The 17,625-nt window shown below is 45.2% G+C and overlaps 1 long non-coding RNA gene across 2 annotated transcripts in view; it reads left to right on the top strand.

Annotated features, from left to right (window-relative positions):
- LOC134758618 (uncharacterized) overlaps positions 1-15,210 on the top strand; it is a 40,101-nt gene extending 24,891 nt beyond the window's left edge. For both annotated transcript variants that reach the window (XR_010134012.1, XR_010134011.1), the window contains exons 2-5: positions 7,688-7,864; positions 13,929-13,993; positions 14,307-14,475; positions 14,858-15,210. This is a non-coding gene — a long non-coding RNA (uncharacterized lncRNA). The remainder of the gene's footprint in view (positions 1-7,687; positions 7,865-13,928; positions 13,994-14,306; positions 14,476-14,857) is intronic.
- The last annotated feature ends 2,415 nt before the right edge of the window (positions 15,211-17,625 follow it).

Raw genomic sequence — 17,625 nt, 5'->3', positions numbered from 1 at the left:
TGCCTGGCACTGTAAATTTATAGAATGTACCTTCTTTTGACAAGATCTGTTTCTCTGGGGGAAGATCAGGGCTGGACACTTTTCCTACCTTGTTCCTGACTATTTTCTGACAGATTTCCTTAGTGTTCTATTCTGCAGCCAGTTCCCCCTGCCCCCCTCTTAGGACCTGAGTCCTTATGTCCCCCATCTAAGTTGATACCAGCCTGTGGTTGTTGCTCTTCTTCTTTTCTGGGAGCTCCTGTGTTTTGGTCACTGGTAGCTGTGGCTGACACTTGGACAGCTTTTTGTTTGGGAAGTTAGCGATTGTGTTCCTGAGGTAAGTAAGGCAGATGGGCAACTGTGGGCTCTCCCCAGGGCTGGGTATTAGCATTGCAAATATGGCTCTTTAGTTCTAGTTAGTAAGGTGATGCCCAGGAAGGGAAGGAATTGTGCCAACCAAGGAAAGGTTCTCACTTGTACTTTCCCATCCAGCAGGAGGTTTTCAAAACATAGCATCTGTCTTAAAAGGCTCTTGTGTGCTCTAATCATCGTCATTACTTTTATAATCATGATGTGAATTTTTTAGTCACAAACTCAGGTGTGCAAACAGTATAATTTTCTTCATTCTTAATACCTCATTAATTTCTGACTCTGCATTCTTGTTCTGCATAATGGCAGACAATGCCTTCCCTGTCCAGCTGAACCCATTCCTTTTGGGTGGCTTCACTGACAAACTTGGACACGGTCACTTCTCCAGATTCAGTGATGGCCTTTACTGGAGCCTGCTTCAGACTTGCTTATTGCCCTCTAAAAGAGTTTTGAAAATCTGTATACCTCCTTTGTTGACATTTAAAGCTTTTTTTTATCGTAAGTTTAAATAGTTAAATACTAAGTTATTACGTATATTGATGTTTAAAAAATAAACTGTCACAATTATCCCATACTTTCTTTTCTATTTATTTTTTTGAGACAGGGTCTTGCTCTGTCACCCAGGCTGGGGTGCAGTGGTGCGATCACGGCTTATTGCAGCCTTGACCTCCTGGGCTCAAGTGATCCTCCTGGCTCAGCATCCTGAGTAGCTGGGACCACAGCATGTGCCACCACGCCTGGCTAATTTTTGTATTTTTGGTAGAGATGGGCTTTCGCCATGTTGCCAAGGCTGGTCTTGAACTCCTGAGCTCAAGTGATCTCCTGCCTCAGCTTCCCAAAGTGCTGGGATTACAGATGTGAGCCACCGTATGCTGCCACTTTTTAAAATTTAAACAATTTTTTTTAGAGGCAGGGTCTCACTATATTCCCTAGGCTGGTCTCAAACTCCTGGGCTCAAGTAATCCTCCTACCTCAGCATCCCAAGTAGCTGGGTCTACAGGCACATGCTTCTGCACCTGGCTTACTATCCCATATTTTAAATTGTATCCAAAGAAATCTAAGTACCATAGCAATTTAAGTTCATTAAAAGTACCTTATATCCAATACTACTACATTACTTAGAGCTAAATTGATAGTTGTAAATGCCCATATTGAAAAGAAGAAAGATCTCAAATCAATAACTTAACCTTCCACTTTAAGAAACTGGAAAAGAAGATCAAACTACACTCAAAGCAAGCAGAAGGAAGGAAATATTAATGTGCAAAGTGGAAATAAATGAAATAGAGGTAGAAAAACAACGGAAAAAAATAAAGGAAACCAGAAGTTGGTTCTTTGAAAATATCAACAAAATTTACTTTTAGCTTTTAGCTAGCTAAAACTTTTAGCTAGGCTAATCAAGCATAGAGGAGAAAAGGTCCAAAATTACTAAAATTAGGAATGAGAGTGTAGATGTTACTACTGACCTTACAAAATAAAAAGAATTATAAGGGAATACTATGGACAACTGTGTCAAATTAGATAACTTAGATGAAATGAACAAGTTCCTAGAAACACACAAACTACTGAAATTGACTCAAGAAGAAGTGGAAAATCTGAAAGACGTATAACAAGAAAAGATACTGAATTAGTAATAAAAAATCCTTCCCCCACAAAAAAGCCCAGGGCCAGATGGCTTGACTGGTGAATTCTACCAAACATGTAAAGAGGAATTAATATTAATTGTTCATAAACTCTTCCATAAGCATTGAAGAGGAGGAAATACTTCCCAACTCCTTCTATGAGGCTAGTATTACCCAGATACCAAAGCCAGAAAAAAAAACACAAGAAGGAAAACTACCAACCAATATCTCCTGTGAATTTAGATACAAAAATCCTTAACGAAAGCCTAGTGAACTGAATCTAGCAACATATAAAGGGATGATATATCATGACCATATGGGATTTATCCGAGGAATGCATGCAGTTTGTTCATCAGATGAAAATCAATATAATACACCATATTAATAGAATAAAGGACAAAACCCACATAATCATCTCAGTAACTTCAGATAAAGCATTTGATAAAATTCAAAATAAAAACAATGAATAAACTAGGAATAGGAGGGAACCTTCCCAACCCATGAAAGGGTATCTCTGAAAATCCACAGGTAATTTCATGCTTTAGGGTAAAAGATTGAGAGCTTTCTCCCTAAAGTCAAGAACAATACAAGGATGTTCACTCTCATTATTTCTATTAATATTGTATTGGAATTTCTAACCAGACAGGCTAGAAAAAGTATTAAAAGGCGTCCAGATAGGAAAGGTGGAAGTAAAACTATGTTTGCAGATGACATGATCCTGAATATAGAAAATCCTAAGGCATCTACAAAAAAACTGAGAGCTAATGAAGGAGTTCAGCAAGGTTTCAGGATACAGGACCAAAATACAAAACTCAGTTGTGGCTGGGCGTGGTAGTTCATGCCTGTAATCCCAGCACTTTGGGATGCTGAGGTAGGTGGATCACCTGAGGTAGGAGGTCAAGACCAGCCTGGCCAACATGGTGAAATGCCATCTCTACTAAAAATATAAACATTAGCTGGGCATGGTGGCAGGCGCCTGTAATCCCAGCTACTCAGGAGGCTGAGGCAGGAGAATCACTTGAACCCAGGAGGCAGAGGTTACAGTGAGCCAAGATCACACCATTGCACTCCAGCCTGGGGCACAGAGCAAGACTCTGTCTCAAAACAAAACACCTCAGTTGCAGGATACAAGACCAAGACACAAAAATCGGTTGTATTTCTATACCCTAGTAATGAACACTCAAAAATGAAATTAAGAAAACAATTCTGATATGATTTGGATCCATGTCCCCACCTGAATCTCAGGTCGAATTACAATCCCCAGTGTTGGAAGTGGGGCCTGATGGGAGGTGAGTGGATCATAGCAGCATTTTCTCATGAATGGTTTAGTACAATCCCCTTGGTGGTGGTCTCGTGATAGTGAGTGAGTTCTCTTGAGATCTGTTTGTTTAAAAGTGTATAGTCCCTCCCCTCTCTCTGTCACTCCTGCTCCCACCATGTGAGATGCCTTGCTCTGCCTTTACCTTTTGCCATGATTGGAAGCTTCTCGAGGCCTCCCCAGAAGCAGAAGCCACTATGCTTCCTGTATAGCCTGTAAAATCATGAGTCAATTAAACCTCTTTTCTTTATAAATTACCCAGTCTATGCCAGGCATGGTGGCTCATGCCTGTAACCCCAGCACTTTGGGAGGCTGAGACAGGTGGATCACTTGAGGCTAGGAGTAAATGACCAGCCTGGGCAACATAGCGAAACTTCGTCTCTACTAACAATACAAAAAATCAACCAGCTGTGGTGGTGCACGCCTATAATCCCAGCTACTTGGGTGGCTGAGGCACGAGAATTGCTTGAACCCAGGAGGTGGAGGTTGCAGTGAGCCAAGATCACGCCACTGCACTCCAGCCTGGGTGACAGAGTGAGACTGTCTCAAAAATAAATAGATAAATTTTTAAAAATAAATAAAATTAAAATTACCTAGTCTGAGGTATTTCCTTATAGCAATACAAGAACAGACTAATACAGAAAATTGGTACCAAGGAGTGGGGCATTACTATAAAGATAGCTGAAAATGTGGAAGCAGCTTTGGAACTGGGTAACAGGCAGAGGTTGCAAGAATGTGGAGGGCTCAGAAAACGACAGGAAGATGAGGGAAAGCTTGGAACTTCTTAGAGACTGGTTGAATGGTTAGACCAAAATGCTAGTAGTGATGTGGACAGTGAAGGCCAGGCTGATGAGGTCTCAAATGCAAATGAGGAACTTGATGGGAACTGGAGCAAAGGTCACTTTTGTTATACCTTAGCAAAGAGCCTGGGTGCATAGCTGCATTGTGCCCCTGCCATAGGGATCTGTGGAACTTTGAACTTGAGAGTGATGATTTAGGCTATCTGGTGGAAGAAATTTCTAAGCAGCACAGCATTCAAGATGTGACCTAGTTGCTTCTAACAACCTACACTCATATGCATGAGCAAAGAAATGACCTAAAGTTGGAACTTATATTTAAAGGGGAAGCAGAGTGTAAAAGTTTGGAAATTTTGCAGCCTGGAAAGAAAAGGCCATTTTCAGGGGATGAATTCAAGCAGGCTGCAGAAATTTGCATACGTAAAAAGGAGCCAAGTGCTAATAGCCAAGACAATGGGGGAAAAGCCTAGAAGACATTTCAGAGACCTTCGCCACTGCCCCTCCCATCACAGACTCAGAGGCCTAGAAGGGAAGAATGGTTTTCTGGGCCAGACCTAGGGCTCCTGCTGTCCTGTGCAGCCTCGGGACACTGCTCCCTGCATCCCAGCCTAGCCATGGCTCAAACAGGCCCAGGTACAGCTTAGGCCACTGCTTCAGAGGGTGCAAGCCGTAAGCCTTGATGGCTTCCATGTGGTAATATGCCTGTGAGTTCACAGAGTGTAAGAGTTGAGGCTTTGGAGCCTCTGCCTATATTTCAGAAGATGTATAGAAAAGCCTGAATGTCTAAGCAGAAGCCTCACTGCCCTAGTAGAGGTCCTCCATGAAGGCTCTGCCCCATGCAGCAGCATGGAGAACCTCTACCAGGGCAGTGAGGAGGGGAAATGTGGGGTTGGATTTCCCATGCAGAGTCCCCATTGGAACACTTCCTAGTGGAGCTGTGAGAAGAGATCCACCATCTTCCAGACCCCAGAATGGTAGATCCACCAGCAGCTTGCACTCTGTGCCTGGAAAAGCTGCAGGTACTCAAAACCAGCCCTTGAGAGTGGTGTCGGGGGCTGAGCCTTGCAAAGCCACAGGGGCAGAGTTGCCCAAGGCCTTGGGAGTCCACCCCTTCCATCAGTTGCCCTGGATGTGGGACATGGAGTCAAAGGAGATTATTTTGGAGTTTTAGGATTTAATGACGGCCCTGCTGGGTTTCAGACTTGCATGGGGCCTGTAGCCCCTTTCTTTTGGTCGATTTCTCCCTTTTGGAATGGGAATATTTACCTAATTCCTATACCTCAATTGTATCTTGGAAGTAACTAACTTGTTTTTGATTTTACAGACCTATAGGTGGAAGGAACTAGCCTTGTCTCAGATGAGACTTTGGACTTTGGACTTTTGAGTTAATGCTGGAATGAGTTAAGACTTTAGGGGACGATTGGGAAGGCATGGAATGTGGAAAGGACATGACATTGGGGACTGTCAAATTGTAATCCTCAATGTTTGAGGTAGGGCATGGTGGGAGGCGATTGGATCATGGAGGCAGTTTCTCATGAATGGTTTAGCACTATACCCTTGGTACTGTTCTCATGATAGTGAGTGAGATCTCATGAGATCTGGTTGTTTAAAAGTATATAGGCCCCAGCCAGGTGCAGTAGCTCATGCCTGTGAGCACTTTGGGAGGCTGAGGCAGGTGGATTTTCTGAGCTCAGGAGTTCGAGACCAGCCTGGGCAACACAGTGAAACCCCATCTCTACTAAAATACAAAAAATCAGCTGGACATGGTGGCGCTCACCTGTAGTCACAGCTAGTTGGGAGGCTGAGGCACGAGAGTTGCTTGAACCCGGGAGGTGGAGGGTGCAGTGAGCCAAGATCACACCACCGCACTCCAGCCTGGGTGACAGAGCGAGACTCCATCTCAAAAAAAAAAAAAAAAAATTATATAGACTGGGTGCAGTGGCTCACATTTGTAATCCCAGCACTCTGGGAGGCTGAGGTGGGTGGATCACTTGAGGTCTGGAGTTCAAAACCAGCCTGGCCAACATGGTGAAACCCTGTCTCTACTAAAAATACAAAAATTAGCCGAGCATGGTGGCATGTGCTTATAATCTCATCTACTCGGGAGGCTGTGGTGGGAGAATCACTTGAACTTGGCAGGCGGAGGTTGCAGTGAGCCAAGATCATGCCACTATACTCCAGCCAGAGTGACAGAGTGAGACTCCGTCTCAAACAAACAAAAGTATGTGGCACCCCCACCCCCACCCCCACCCCCACCCCCTCTTCCTTCTGCTTTCACCATGTGAGATACCTCACTTCTCCTTTGCCTTCTGCCATGATTGGAAGCTTCCTGAGGACTTCCCAGAAGCAGAAGCTGCTATGCTGCTTGTACAGACTGCAGAACATGAGCCAATTAAACCTCTTGTCTTTATAAATTACTCAGTCTCAGGTATTTATTTATAGTAATGCAAGAATAGATCAACACAAATTCCATTTACAATAGCATCAAAAATAATAAAATGCTTAGGAATAAATTTAACAAAAGAAGTGTAAAACTTGTGCACTGAAAACTAGAAAACATTTTTCTTTTTTTTTTTTGAGATGAAGTCTTGCTTGTCACCCAGGCTGGAGTGCAGTGACATGATCTCGGCTCACTGCAACCTCTGCTTCCTGGGTTCAAGTCATTCTCCTGCCTCAGCCTCCCCAGTAGGTGAGATTACAGGTGCACACCACCATGCCCAGCTAATTTTTGTGTTTTTAGTGGAGACGGGGTTTCACCATGTTGGCCAGGCTGGTCTTGAACTCCTGACCTCGTGATCTGCCCGCCTCGGCCTCCCAAAGTGCTGGGATTATAGGCGTGAGCCACCGCGCCCAGCCTAGAAAACATTTTTCAAAGAAACTAAAGAAGACCTAAGAAAGACATTTTGCATGCATGGATTGAAAGACTTAACGTTAATATGTCAGTGTTTCCCAAATTAATCTATAGATTCCACACAATCCCTGTCAAAAGACTTTTTTGTAGACAAGTGGACCCAGTAGAAATACAACGAACCCAATATAGGCAAAATAATCTTGAAAAAAAGAAAGAATATAGTTGGAAAAAATATTTGTTTTTTTTTTGTTGTTTTTTTTTTTGAGACAGAGTCTTGCTCTGTCGCCCAGGCTAGAGTGCAGTGGCGCAGTCTCGGCTCACTGCAACCTCCACCTCCCAGGTCCACGCCATTCTCCTGAATCAGCCTCCTGAGTAGCTGGGACTACAGGCACCTGCCACCAAGCCTGGCTAATTTTTTTTTGTATTTTTAGTAGAGGCGGGGTTTCACCATGTTAGCCAGGATGGTCTCGATCTCCTGACCTCATGATCCACCCGCCTCGGCCTCCCAAAGTGCTGGGATTACAGGCGTGAGCCACCGCGCCCAGGCAAAAATACATTTATTAGAGTAACATGTAATTTTTAAAAGTAGTTTCAGACAAAACGTAGTTTTAGACAAATCAAGACAATTTTATTTATGGCACATGAAATTTCATAGTCTTGTGCATAACACTTTACAATGAGAACTTTTGGTAACCAGGACACATTATTTTCTATGTTAATTCTTCTGACACATAGATTTATGTTTCCCTCCTAGACTTTCTTGCAAAAATGCCTGTTTGGGATTCCTCAGAGTACAGACAAAAAGGAAGGCTTGATCAGCATGTGGTGGATCTGAAGATTCAAAGAATTGCCATGGCTCAAAAGTAGACATTTTGGTAAATGTGAAGAAGTGAGATTCAATGAAGATAAGAAATGAAAGGTGTTACCAAAAGTGAGTATGTGCAGCTATGCTTGTCACACAAAGTAGGCTTTAAGTAAAAAAAGCACAAAAGTAGAAAATAAAGGTCATTATAAAATGATAAAGGGATCAATTCAGCAAGAAGGTAGGACAGTTGTCAATGTAAACACACCTGACACAGGAGCCCCAGTTATTAAAGTAAGAGTTATTCGAGCAACAGACAGAGACAGACAATAATAGCTGGGGACTCCAACCCCCACTTTCAGCAACAGACACACCCTCTAGGCAGAAAAGTAACAAAGACCAGACTGACTCCAAGAGAAGTCAAAGGGACCTCACAGGTAATTACAGAACATTTCACCCACCAACTGCAGAACGTGCATTCTTCTCATCAGCTCACAGAACATTCTCCAGGATAGACCACATTTTAGGCCACAAAACAAATCTCAAAAAAGCATTTAAAAAATGAAAATCATAGCAAGTATCTTCTCAGACCAAAATGGCATAAAATTAAAAGCCAATAACGAGAAACGTTGGAAACTCTCTAGGTACATGGTATATAAATAATGGTAATGGTCAGTGAAAAAATCAAAAAGGAAAGTAACAAAAACATTTCTTGAAAAAAAAAGGAAAACAAAAAAATATATATGGTAGGTGTTTTTAACGTAAAAAATGCAGAACAATAAAAAAGTTAAAAGATACAGTAAAACATTTTCTGAACTAAAAATTGATTTGAATATGTTTTCTTTCCTTGGTAACAAAATGACTGGCAGGGAAAGGTGACGTCCCTGATTAGATAACTTTTTTTGAGACGGAGACTTACTCTGCCACCCAAGCAATTCTCCTACCTCAGCCTCCCGAGTAGCTGGGATTACAGTCATGCGCCACCACGCCCAGCTAATTTGCTGTATTTTTAGTAGAGATGGGGTTTCACCATGTTGGCCATGCTGGTCTCAAACTCCTGACCTCAGGTGATCCACCCACCTCGGACTCCCAAAGTGCTGGGATTATAGGTCTGAGCCACCACCACACCCAGCCGATTAGATAGGCTTTTAAAGCCACAGCGGAAGGAGCAGCAGTGTCTGTAACCGGTGGCCAAACAGTATTAAACTCCTGGGTTGTTTTGGGAGGAGTCACTACAACTACAGCCCAACTACATTTATTATGCCAGATAACACAGTGCTGGGGGGACATACTGGAGTTGACAAGATCCCCTGGGGGCACAAGTGGCAATGGCTGTGCACCAATGGCTGGATATTTCTGAAAAATGAAATAAAACTAGTGGTCATCCAAGAAGATGTAGAATTAATGTATCGAAAAACATTGATGAACATGGTCCAGGTCAACAGGAAAGCTGCAGGAATCATGTACACGTTCAATGCCCATGCAGCCACTGACATCACTGGCTTCGGGGTTTGGGAACAGGTACAGAATGTGACCAGGCAGCAGACGTGCTCTCTTTTTAAAAGTGCTTTCACAGGCAGGCACAGTGGCTCACGCCTGTAATCCCAGCACTATGGGAGGCCGAGGCAGGCAGATAACCGGAGGTTCTGATTTCGAGACCAGCCTGACCAACATGGTGAAACTCCATCTCTACTAAAAATACAGAAAAGTAGCCAGGCGTGGTGGCACATGCCTATAATCCCAGCTACTCGGGAGGCTGAGGTAGGAGAATCGCTTGAACCCGGGAGGCGGAGGTTGCGGTGAGCTGAGGTCGTGCCATTGCACTCCAGCCTGGGCAACAAGAGCAAAACTCAGTCTCAAATAATAAAATAAAAAGTACTTTCACATATGACAGACATTACCAATAGTAGTGTCAAATAGCAGCTGGTGTCTTTTCATTCTATGTATGTTTATCATATAAGTCTGATCTTTTTTTAGTGTCTTGAATGGTTTTCTGGAAAGACAGTATTGGCAAGTGGCACAGGATGGTATCCCAGTTGTAAGAGGGTTGCATGATTCTTTTATCTTTGATTTGAAAAGCCTGGTCTTGGACCGGGCTCGGTGGCTCAAGCCTATAATCCCAGCACTTTGGGAGCCCCAGGTGGGTGGATCACGAGGTCAAGAGATCGAGACCATCCTGGCCAACATGGTGAAACCCCGTCTCTACTAAAAATACAAAAAAATTAGCCGGCTATGGTGGCGGGCGCCTGTAGTCCCAGTGACTTGGGAGGCTGGGGCAGGAGAATCACTTGAACCCGGGGGGCAGAGGTTGCAGTGAGCCGAGATTGCGCCACTGCACCCTAGCCTGGTCAGAGAGTGAGACTCCATCTCAAAAAAAAAAGAAAAGAAAAGCCTAGTTTTGGCACTCAAGAGCATCTCATACCCAGGACATTTTCTAGTACTGCATTCTGTTCAATACAGTAAGTGCTTCACTGCATAAAAAACACTGTGAAGACCAAAAGGAATCTTATCTTTTTGTAGCCTTCCTGATATTTACAGTAATACTATTAACTGTTTATTGACAGGAAAAACGAGATATTTGCAATGTGATGTAATTAGGTTTTTTTTTTGTTTGTTTTTTTTTAGGCCAAGTTTTGCTCTTGTTGCCCAGGCCAGAGTGCAGTGGCAGAATCTCAGCTCACTGCAACCTCTGCCTCCTGGGTTCAAGTGATTCTCCTGCCTCAGCCTCCCTAAGGAGCTGGGACTACAGGCGCCTGCCACCATGCCTGGCTAATTTTTGTATTTTTAGTAGAGACAGGTTTTTGCCATATTCGGCAGGCTGCTCTCCAACTCCTGACCTCAGATGATGTGCCTATCTTGGCCCCACAAAATGCTGGAATTATAGGCATCAGCCACCGCGCCCAGCTGAAATTAGATGTTTCTTATTGTATGTAAAAAGGAATTGCCTTCCAAAAGAAAGTTCATGTATTATGCTCATTTGCAATATGTAATAACTATGCAAATAATTTTTAAATATAGTCAATAACAAAGATTGTTCTGTATATGGTAGTGTTTAATACCTTTTTTTTTTTTTTTTTTTTTTTTCCTGAGATGGAGTCTTACCCGTTGCCCAGGCTGGAGTGCAATAGCATGATCATGGCTCACTGCCATCTCCTCCTCCCAGGTTCAAGCAATTTTTCTGCCTCAGCCTCCCAGGTAGCTGGGACTACAGGCGTGTGTCACCACACCCAGCTAATTTTTTACTTTTAGTAGAGACGGAGTTTCACCATGTTGGCCAGGCTGGTCTTGAACTCCTGACCTCAGGTGATCCTCCTATCTTGGCCTCCCAAAGTGCTGGAATTACAGGCACCCGCCCGGCCAATACATTTTAAAAAATGTTGTATATTGATTTCAGGCCTTTTATTTTCTTAAAAGCAGCAGCTATTTAGCCTAATTCTGAGCAGTGGTTTGTTCTCTGGGCCAGTAGGATTTTATGCATGCTTTTTGTGATCCGTGTTCAAAATCTGCATTGCCAACATTGCAGCTCCAACGTAAGCTTGTTATTCAAATGAATATTTTATTTTTAAACTTGCTTCTGTACTGTATGGCTGGGTACAATGGCTCACGCCTGTAATCCTAGTAGTTTGGGAGGCTGAGGCAAGTTCAGGAGTTGGACATGAGGCAAGGCAGAAAGGTGAAAACTCGTATCTACTAAAAATACAAAAAACTACCTCAGTGTGGTGGCCCATCCATGGTCCCAGCTACCTGGGAGGCCGATTGGGGAGGATCACTAGATCCCAGGAGGCACAGGTTCCAGGGAGCAGAGATCATGCCCCTACACTCCAGCTTCAGTAACAGAGACCCGCTATTGAAAGAAGGAAAGAAATGGTTTAGTTACGTAGCAAACACAATCAATACACAGCACCAAATATCCCAAGGAACAACTTGGGTGTTGGCCTCCCAACCATCCCATCTCCCCTGGTGGAACCTCCTGCACAGCTGGGTTGGAGATGGTCAGTGCTGCCACCTGCTGCCCCCATGACATTCTCTGCTAGTCTCAGAGCCAGTGTGAGTGTGAGCAGCAAGGGACTCCCGACACACAGACATTGCATTGAGAAGGTTGAGTGCAAGGACAGATAGCACTTGCTAAGTAGGGGTTATCTTTAAATAGAGGATAATTGAGTATTTTCAAAGCTTTGTTTTATTGTCTTTAACACAAAAGTTTGGTGAATATGTAGAATATTGGGGCTAGAATGAAATCTCTCTGAACAAATATTGTTTTTACCAAGTATAAAATATTCTAGAATGAGTGATACACACAGAAGCACCACAGGTGGATTCTAGGGAGGAAATGATGTTGGAAGGACTCAGGAAGGGAGGGGAAGTCTAGTAAAGAACTGTGAGCATCCCAGTCTGGTCCCTAAGGCAATGGTGTCATTTAGATGGAAGAGGGTGGTGTGCATCAGGGTGGGAGGTATGGAGGAGGGAGTCTGTGTAAAGGGATCATAAATGTCTTTGGGAGCGTGTGTGCATTTCCCCAGAAAGCATGTTCCTATGTGCAAAGCACAACACAAGGATTACTGTTCTAAACACAAAATTCATCACCATTGTACACGTCACGTCAATCAGCCCTTTCATCCTCCATGGCAGCTGTATCTGAAGGTAAGTTTCCTGTCTTCACTCCTCAGATAGAGATGGTGTGGAGATGAATTTCCCGAGCTCTTGGTCTCCTAAATGGAAGAGACAAATGTGACCTCAAGAATGGGTGAAACATGGATGCGATGGGCTACTACTGCGCGTTTATCAGACAGCCCTGGCATAACTCATCAGCATGCCAGGGAGTTCCAGCACCTATGTGTGCATGTGGAAGTATGACAGCCTGTAGAGATTTTAAGCACTGTCATTACAGGACGGTCTTAGTGGTCACCTAACACCGCGTAGGAATAGCTACATTTTACAGTGGAATCTGGCATGGTCATTAATGTGAGGCACACTTGGAGAGCTCAGGGGGTTTTGGCGGCATGATGGGTTCATTCCTCAGCTCCTGGTGGAGAGCAGAGAATAATCAAGGACATGTCCTGTTGTATTTAAGAACATAGTAACCACAAGCCTTAGAAATGCTGCAGTTCACTAGCACACACACCTAAGGCACAGCAGCAAACAGGAGCTCAAGGAACAACTTGGGCATTAGCCTGGTGCCCATCTCTCCTGCTGGAATTCCTGCACAGCTGGGATGGAGAGGGTCAGCGCCCCCACCTGCTGCTTCCAGGATGGGCTCTCCCAGTGTCAGAGCCAGTGAGAGCCTGAGCAGTAGCAGACTCCCTGGACGCGTGTGTTGAAGAGGGAGACCGGAAGGACAGATAGCACATGTGACATGTCATGTTTAAATGATAGGATAATTGTATTTTCAAATCTTTAATTTTGCTTAAAACAGATGTTTGACGGATAAATGTTGTAGAATATTTTGGCTGAATTGCATATTTTTTAAAAGAAGGGCTGATTTTATGATGTAAGAAATCTTCTAGGAGGGGTGATCCACACAGCAGCGCCGGTGGGTCCTGGGAGTAAATGCCCTCAGAAGGGATCAGGAAGGCAGCAGAGGCCGGGAGCTGTGGCTCATGTCTGTAATCTGAGTACTTTTGGAGGCCATGGTGGATGTATTGCTTGAGCCCAGGAGTTCGAGACCAGCCTGGGCAACCTGGCAAAACCCCATTTCTACAAAAAAATACAAAAAATCAGCTAGGCTTGATGGGGGCATCTGTAGTTTTAGCGACTTGGAGGCTGAGGCGAAGGATCCACCCGGGCTTGGGAGGTCGAGGCTGCAGTGAGTTGTGATTGAACCACAGCACTCCAGCCTGGGTGACAGTGCAAAACCATCTCAAACAAAAAGTACAACTTAGCTTAGGTTTGAATAGAAGGCTCCCTGAGATGCTGTTGTTGAAACAGCCACATTGTATGGGGTACCCTGTTTGAGATCAGCTTTCACACCGATGAGGGTGGCTTAGCTAGAGAGCCAAGGCTCTGTCTCCCAGGGCTTTCCTGATGGTCTCCTTTGCTTTCCTTCTCCACTAAGGAGGACGGCCAGCAGCTGCTCAGCCTGTGCTGTTATCCCACCTTTTCCACACACGCCAGCCCCCTGTCCACAGCACCCAAGGCTGCCTGAGGGATTCTTCAGCAGCTCCCATGAGCTGACAGTGACTCTTATGTTTCCTAGGTGTCAAGCCTGTGGCAGCAGAGCTTCCTGGGGAGTCCTCAGAGCAAGTCATTGCCGTTGTCGAAGTGAGATCTTTCTTTGACTAAGATGGGAATTGTATTTCTCTTGGTTTCTTTCTATTTCATTTGAATTAAGATATGCAAACCTTACCATGGACATTATAGATAAGTTACAGAATTTCTTGGTGGGATAATGTGAGAGTTCATGAGCAACTAGGAGCTGGCCTCCAGATGGCACGCATAGATGACACCTTCAGTTACAAACTGTATGCAGATAACATTTTCCTCAGGAGAAATGCTTACCGTTAGAAAATAATGGTGACTTTGCAACAAAAATCATATTGAAAGTCTTAGACGAAACTCTTGTGCCTTTCCACAGGTGTCTTCTAGGCTTTATTTTGGGGCCATTACCTCGAGCACTGTTTCTTGTCTGGTTTTCTAATGTCAGCAACTGAAGAAAAGACCTGTACACACAGGACACAGCATGGTCTGACGCTCACAGTGTTTTCCTTTCTCTCTGCAGAAGGATTCAGCACTTTGGGCAAGTGGTACGTACTCTGGGGTCACCCATTTGCTAAGGAAATATCTTAGTGTTGAGAAAGGTGACACTTTCCCCCCTACTTCTGCAGGAGAGCCACCCTGGTTTGAGCTTCCTGCTAGAAATGAGGTTGGGCAGTTGGGTGTGAAAAAATGAAGAGTTTAGTCAACAACTGTGGCCATCCACTGCAGTTCCCAGAAGCAGTGATGTCATTTAAATAGGAATAGGGTGCATCGGGGTGGGGAGGTGTGGAGGAGAGAGTCCGTGTGGAGTGATGGTGAATGTATTTGGGAGTGTGTGCATTTCTCTAGAACATTGATCTTTGGGTCGTGCTTTGCACAGAGGAACATGCTTTCTCTGCACCTCCTGACAGTCACTCTGTGTCCTCCTAGGTTGCACGGAGGATCCCGTGGAAGAATTCATATATGAATCAGATGAGGATGCCCCAGGACCGTCGAAGGTCAGACCACCTGCTTTTGTCAAAGAAAAAAGATAACCCCTATTTGAATTAAAATATGAGAATCTGACCGTATGTATCATAGGTGACTTACATAGTGTCCTTGGTAAGGAGAATTTAGAGTGAGAGTCTGTTCCCCACTGAGGTTTGATTTAAGATGGCAGAAGAAAATGACATCATCAGCCACTCAGCAGCTTGATTCTCTCCTTGGGGCAAAATCACTTAATTGCCAAGCAACATGGACTTACAGGAAACATCCTCCAATAAAAACTTAGGTTTTTAGCATGATTTGGTATGTCCTGTTCTTATTTTGGGTTCTTTTGGGTGGTCTCATCGTGACAGTCGATGTCCTGGGTCTTCAGTGTCTATAAAGTCCCCCTGCAGCCCTCCTGCCCACTGTCTTGGCATTGCCTCCAGTCCTGGTCCCCAGGCTGCAGCGTTGAATCCTGTTGAGCAACCCCACAGGGTTTAGGAAGGGAGCCCGGCTGAGGTCAGAAGAGTTGGCGCCACCCTGCAGGAAGGGTTCCCAGTGACGTCTGGGTCTGCTGTGGCCGCCCCCCTCCGCCCCGGGGCTTTTGCTGCACTGGGGTCTCTGGACATGCGCACTTGTTGTCTTCCTCCCAGATAACCAACAAGCCCTCTCCCGGCACCTGCAGAAAAAGTGGGGAAAATCCCCAAAAAGGCAGAAACGTGAGTGTGCAGGGGCGGCATGACCAGGGGAAGGCAGACAATGCCTGTGTGCCCGTGGCTGCCCTCACTCTCTTGTTGTCCCATCAGAAAACCTAGTGAGCTGAAGGATGAGGCTGCTGAAGAGCTTGAGCTCACTTGTTGTGGCCTGACCTGTTGTGGCCTTTGTACTTATGCTGGAAATCCCTAAAGGCAAGTGAAGGATGCCCTGAGAACATCCTCCAGGGAGCAGACAGCCTCTCCGTAGCAGTCCCTGAGCCCACTGGGCTGAGCTTCCATAGGCTGCTTTAATGAGGGAGGGGCTGAGGTGCCGGTCAGGCTACCAGATGCAGGATTCTGAAGGCCATGCAGCGCGTTCTTGTCTGCAGTGCCACTTAAGCTCATTTGAGGGGACCCAGCCCTGCCCTCCATGTCCCCAGAAGACAACAGGGAGGGAGCTTCACCAATTCAACATGAGCAGCCACTGGGTTGATCATGAATCCCCCTGTTGCATGCCTGCTGGGAAAGGTGTGAGAGGGAGGGAGGCAGCCCCAGGCTTCTTGCCACACAAGCAGCCCACCCAGCCCAGCATTGCACACCTGCGGGCTCTCAGTAGGTCCTGGCATCAAGAAGGGGAAAGGCCAGGATCCAAGACCCGCTGGGATGTGCCCAGTCCCAGGGATCCCCCAGCCTCCATGGAGCCTCGGTGCCTCGGGTGGCCTCATGGCCCCATTTCTCAAGATGAGTGTGGAGGCTTCTGTGTGTAGAGAGCGCTGGTTTGGGCATCAGTGGTTCTGTGTCTGTGTCAGATGCCAACAAAAATACTCGTGAAGACAAGTCAGGGCCATGCTCACTTAGGAGTTGAGGGGCAGGATTCAGGAAGTCACTGTTTTCAATGTATTTTCCAATTTGAAATTAACATATATGAGTGTGTGTTTTTGTGTATTATATATATATATATATATATATATATAATACACACACACACACACAGTCACACACACACAGTTTTTTACTCTTTAAAACAGTGGTTTCCATAATCTTTTTATGCTGGAATGTGTTAAGTGAGAAATGCATGTTTTAGCAAAGCATTAATGATTTTTTAAATGAAAATGCATAGACAGGGTTGGTGGGGATGTTGGAAGGATCAAGTCTGATTGGGCGATAACAATGACGTGCTCCAGGAAGCAGCACACATTTAACGTGCAGCTCTTCTGTCTGGATGGCATGGAGGGTCTGGGTGGAGGGGGCAGGTCACCACCCCACCCTGTGTCATCAGCCCTCCTGCTCCTCCCAGGGCTCGGGGGCATGGGGCTCTGCCTGTTGATCCTTGCTCTTTGTGTTTCAGTATCTGGAGGTCCAGTCCCTTGAAGGCGCCCATGTGCGTGCCTGGGCTCAGTGCCTCCTGCAGGACATTTATAGACACTCTGTGCACAGACAACCCCCTCAGCAGAGAGCAGCGCACAGGCCTCAGTGCCCTGTGGATGGACTCTGGCGCAAGGCCACCTTCTAGGGCCCGAGGAGCCCTCTGAGACCTGTACACCCACCCCAGGGAGCGCCCCTCCCTCCCCCTCTGTGCCCCCCCCAGTGACCCTCGAACCTCTGTCTGTTTTGCAGATTTGTCTGGAAGGGCCGCCAGCCAGTGGATTTCCCTGGCCCCTCAGCCCTCTGGAGCGTACGAGTTTTGGAGAACCCTCTTCCTCTGTATATGCTTTTGACTTTCCTGGACTGATGTAAAAATACTCTTTTCTTTGACCTGTTTATTTTTAAGACACGATGTGATTGTGTCAGCTTATATTTTATTGCTGAAGTAAATTTTCAAATGTTTTATTAGTTTTTTTGGATCTTTGTCCACTCATTTTGGAGTTTTTGTAATTTTGATAGGTGTTCTTTGATGCTTTGTATTGTTTTCTTAATGACTTTTAGCTTAGTTTTTAACAAACCCATAGTACAGTGTTACACCCAAGCGAGTTAGAGAAAACGCCACACTTTGAGACGAATTAAGAGTCCATTATTGGCCGGGCGCGGTGGCTCAAG

This window comes from Gorilla gorilla, chromosome 4 (assembly GCF_029281585.2).
Source record: "Gorilla gorilla gorilla isolate KB3781 chromosome 4, NHGRI_mGorGor1-v2.1_pri, whole genome shotgun sequence".
Taxonomy (NCBI): domain Eukaryota; kingdom Metazoa; phylum Chordata; class Mammalia; order Primates; family Hominidae; genus Gorilla; species Gorilla gorilla.
Note: the sequence above shows the minus strand (reverse complement) of the source record. Positions and strands in the feature narration are given on the sequence as shown.